The sequence below is a fragment of the Triticum dicoccoides genome, chromosome 1B (genome assembly GCF_002162155.2).
Source record: "Triticum dicoccoides isolate Atlit2015 ecotype Zavitan chromosome 1B, WEW_v2.0, whole genome shotgun sequence".
NCBI lineage: Eukaryota > Viridiplantae > Streptophyta > Magnoliopsida > Poales > Poaceae > Triticum > Triticum dicoccoides.
The window spans coordinates 648438220-648443718 of record NC_041381.1 but is presented as its reverse complement, the minus strand read 5'-3'; positions in this window follow the sequence as shown (position 1 = coordinate 648443718).

Here is a 5499-nt window from a genome sequence, read left to right as displayed (position 1 = left end):
TCGGCGCCGGCGCCAAAAAAACAACCCAGTCGCGACTCCAGGACGACGAAAAGCGCCGGTTCGGCTCTTTTTTTCGCCTGGCGGCCGCAGGCCGAACCCGGCGCGCTGGGGGCGCTTCGGGGCTCCGGCGCAAGGGAAAAGCGCGGCTGGCCCACGCCGTCACGTGAAAAGTCAAGATTTCCTTCCCCGACTCGCCTCCCACCCCCCGCGCTCTCGGCCGCCACTAGGTATATCCCGGCGCCGCCCCGCCGCCCTTCACCGGTAAATAGCCATTCCCCGCAGGAAAAATAGCAGAGGTTCGCCGCGGCAGCCCCTCCGACACCAGCTGGGCGTTTCCGGCCGCGGAGGGGCAGTTTAGCGGCGGGTGCACGCCCACCGTGCGCAAGGTGTTCGGCGATTTGCCTGCCTCGGCGATGGACTCGGATGACGAGGAAGTGCTCACCGCGCTGCTGGAGGAGGAAGCCGAGGCCAACGTCCAGGAAGAAGAGCATCTCATGGTGCTCGCCGCCCTCGCTCAGCTGCTGGCGAGCAATGAAAAGCCGCAGCAAGGTGGCTCGGCGCCGGGGCGGATGAAAGCAAAGAACCGGCATCGTCTCGAAGGCTACTGCATGCTCTACTCCGACTACTTCGCCGATGCTCCACTTCACGGCGACTGAACATTTCGGCGCCGTTATCGGATGAGCAGAAAGCTTTTCCTCCGGATTGTGAATTCCATCTGGAGTTCGACAACTACTTCAAATGCAAGATGGATTGCACCAGCAAACTTGGATTCACCTCCATCCAGAAATGCACGACAGCGATGAGGATGCTTGCATACGGAGCTCCCGGTGACTCACAGGACGACTATGGGCGCATGGTCGAGTCCACCAGCCTAAAGTGTTTCTACAAGTTCTGTCGGGCAGTGATGGCAGTGTTTGGACCGCAATACTTGAGAACACCCAATGCGGAAGACACTGCTCGGATCCTAGCACAGAATGCAGCAAGAGGATTTCCTGGGATGCTTGGAAGCATCGACTGCATGCATTGGAAATGGAAGAATTGCCCATTTTCTTGGCAGGGGATGTACAAAGGCGCCAAAGGCGGTTGCAGTGTGGTACTTGAGGCGGTGGCCACACAGGACCTCTGGATTTGGCACTCCTTCTTTGGTATGCCAGGAACTCACAATGACATCAACATGCTGCAGTGCTCTCCTGTCTTTGCCAAGCTTGTTGAAGGTCATTCTCCTCCGGTGAACTTTGAGATCAATGGGCGGCACTACAACAAGGGGTACTATCTAGCTGATGGCATCTATCCGAGATGGTCGACATTTGTGAAGACCATCAAAAACCCTGTGCCTGGAGGCAAGAACGCCTGGTTTGCGAAGATTCAGGAGGCTTGCAGGAAGGATGTCGAGCGGGCATTTGGTGTGCTCCAATCTCGATTTGCTGTTGTCCGGTACCCCGCTCAGACCTGGTCGAAAGATCAAATGTGGGAGATCATGACCTGTTCTGTCATCTTGCACAACATGATCATTGAGAGCGAGCAGGAAGAGCCAGTGTTTGACACTGAACCATACCACAGGCAGGGTCCTCTTGCCCAAGTTGATCACCAACTACCGGCAACCTAGACTGCCTACCTCAGTATGCGTCAGGAGATCCGAGACCCACAGGTGCATCATCGACTACAGGAATCAGCTACTTTGCCATCAGCCACGGCGGACGGCAAAGGCATGGATGACGGACGGCAAAGTACGGGACGGCAAAGATCTGATAGAGCACCTATGGAGGCTCAAGGGCGACACCGGGCGCGACGTGTGATGAAATATGATTTCTTTTATTTGTTGAACTATATAATTTGTATTGAACTATTTGTTGTTGTACTATTTTGTTGAAGTATTTGAATTTCTGTGATGAAATATGTGTAAAGAAATATTTATGTTGATAATTGAACGCCGAGCCACGGCGAACATGGGCCTATTCTCGTCCATATGAGTCTTTTTCGCCGAAATGGGACTTCAAAAATGGGACAAAATCGGCAACTGGGGGCGACGACTGGGCGCAAAACCGGCCCCAGCGCCGAACGAGTCGCCGGCTCGCCCCCAGGGGCGATTTTTATGCGCCTGGGGGGTCGAACCGCTGGAGATGCTCTAAGATGCAGAGAAGATGAGACAGCTAGCAAAACAAAACAACTAAGGCCCCGCTTGGTTTCTCGTTTTAGGGCCCAATACACCTGTAAAATATACCCCTGTAAAATAAAAACGGATGGGCCTGTCGTTGGTGCTTGGCATGTCGTTTTTGGGCTGTAAGTTTTACACTGGTTTTCTCGTTTACACCCGTATCGGGCCGGTATCCGATACAGACCAGAGGCCGTCGTTTTTCCCCCACCTCGCCTCTCGCTCGAGACCTAGATCGAGTTGCGCCGCCGGGAGGCGCCGGCGCTGGTGTCCACGAGGAGGTCAAGCGACGGCGTTCGCGACGGCGACGTGGTGAGGCGCAGAAGACGGTGGCCACGACGGGGTTTAGACGCGCCGACGACGGCGACTCGTTCCTGGCCACGACGGTGACGGCGACTCGTTCCTGGCCACGACGGTGACGGCGACTCGCTCCTGGCCGCGACGGCGACGCTGGCCGGCAGTCGTGACCTGACCGTGACGGCGAACCGCTCATCCTCCTCCGCTCCGCCAAGGTATCCTCCCTCCTCCTCTGCCCCCTTCCTATCCCTTCCCCAGTCATCCGGCGGCGGAGTACTCCTTGGCGACGTGGCCATCCTGCTTGGTGATGATTAGACCGAACCCTCCTATCAGTTAACAGCTGCTGCCAAAGTTTCACAAGAATTCAGTTTCGTCAGGCGTAGGGTAGTTAGTTCCGTCAGTTAAAGTTCAGTTTGATCAGGGAAATAAGCCAAGCTTCATTTAGTTGTTACAGTGCAGTTTAAGCTGCTGTCAAAGTTCAGATTGATCGGGGAATAAGCCAAATGATCTGGTAGTTAGCTGCTGTCAAAGTTCAGTTTGATGTAAATCTAGAAATACTGATAAACAAACAGATGAACAGTGATCCAATGAGTTGCTTTTGTCTGTCCAAGATGTTTTTGATCGGTTGAAGATAGTGCCCAAAGTTCCTTGCAATAGATAATGTGTTTGGTCATGTTAAGCTAGTTTGTCGTTGTTCATATACTATGGGCCTGCTTCATTTAAATAACATGACTGATGCATGGAATAACAACAGAAGCTTGCTAACAATCCATGCCCTGATGTGTATGCTATATAGATAGACAAAGTTTTTTTGCTTATTTATTTTATTCTCTTCTCGCTAGATAATGGATACAAGTAATCATGCTGATGGTTATCACGTACTGATTCGGAGGAGGAGGAGATGATGTTTCTTGTCTTTCCGACATTATATTGTATATCTTCTAGGAGAGAAAAGATTCCATACAACACATCAATTCTTACGGGAGCTAAGTATATCCGGGAAATATTGGATGGCCACCCTCAATGGTGCCTTGATATTCTTAGGATGGAATCCCACAAGAATTCAGTTCGTTAGCTGCTGTCGAAGTTCAGATTGATGTAAACCTAGAAATACTGATAAACAAACAGATGAACAATGGTCCAATGATTTGTTTATGAACAGGGTCCAATAAACTTCCATGGGTTTATGAATAGTTCATATGTTTTCTTTGTCCAGTTGTGCAAATAGAATGCTAACTAAGTTGGGCCTGTTTGATAAGTTATATAACTGCAGCACCTATTATTGCTACTAATATCATTGGCTCATTGCTGCCTTTGTGCAATGCAGAACTGTTAAGAGTGATTTGGAGGATTCAAGATTCTGTGAAGCTCTTTTGACATTTAAAGCTCAGAACTGAAGGTACTTAATAAACTCAAAAGCATTCAGTCCAGCTTGTGTGTGTGTCACTGATTTATTCTTCATTGTTTTGCGCATGTGCTTGTCTATATACATCTATACTCAACTGTCACATCAATCAATAAAAGTATGGTAATATCTTTTCATGTTACACTAATCTCGTTATCTTGATGTGCTAGTGCTCCTTTTATTCCAATGTCATAACATAGATTATATATACTACTGTGTTTACTTTGAAGGAGAGTTGCGGGTATTTATTTTGTAATCTCTTCTCGCTAGATAATGGATACGAGTAACCATGATGATGGATATGAGTCATGTACTGATTCTGAGGAGGAGGAGGAGGAGATGATGTTTCTTGTCTTCCCGACAATATATTGTATATCTTCTAGGAGGGAAAAGATTCCAGTGAACACATCCATTCTTACGGGAGCTAAGTATATCCGAGAAATATTGGATGGCCACCCTCAACGGTGCCTTGATATTCTTAGGATGGAATCCCATATCTTCCAACTTCTATGTGACCATCTTAGATCCAAAAATCTTCTAAAAAATTCAAAAGGAGTCAGTGTTGAAGAGCAACTAGGGATGTTTATGTACATGCTATCCAGGAATGCGAGTTATCGTACGTTGACTGATAGGTTTCAGCACAGTCCTGAAACGGTGCATAGGCATATCAATGGATGCTTCAACGCTATGAGATCATTGGCATTTGACCTTATCAAGCATAGTTCGCTAGATACTCATTGGAAAATATCAACAAATCCCCAGTTTTGGCCTTTCTTTGAGGTACACGCCATCCCTTGCTATGTACTTTAGGAATTTATATCCTCCCTTAGTATAACACATATAGTAACCATAGCTTGTTTAATGCAGAACTGCCTAGGGGCAATAGATGGGACACATATAGTAACCATAGCTTGTTTATCATTTTTGCATTCAAAATCATATAGACCTGCTGCTGTCTAGAACATCTTTTCTTACTTAAGATGTTGTTTATATTGCTGCCATGTTGTTTCTTCATATCGGTGTTTTTTGAAAAATAATATGGTTTCTTTAAATTTAGTGAGATGCTATGGCTACCTTATACCATCTGGCTCCCCTTGGTAATTCAGGATTTTGTGCTAATCTTTTTGACATACATGGTTGTTCTTGACATGTGTGGCTGGTATCCTTCATAGAGCACAAAGTGTTCTTACATAGCTAATGTTTTTCAATTTTTTTCTTTTCAGGATGTCCTTTCACATGATTCTATGATTACCCGAGTCCATGAAGCAATCAATAATATTCCTGAAATACTTTATGTCTAAGCGCACAATGGTTGAACAATTGCCTCAATAAATTTGGTTATGTAGCATGCGGACGAGACGAGACAAGTATGCCTCGATAAATTTGTAATTTAAACTACTGACTTTGAGCACTATGAGTTATCGGAACTATGTTCAAATGGATGATTGCAAAAATATTATCCTTTTTTTGATGTGGTTGTATTGTTATATAAATAAAAAATTTAGCTCATTTTATACATGTGCAATTTGTGTGGAAGTGCAGTCTGTGCTATTGAAAATTCTGTACGTGTGTATTAGAAAGTCTGTGCTGTTGAAAAGCTATACATTTGGGTGCCATGCATATTTGAACATATATATAGTGCTGC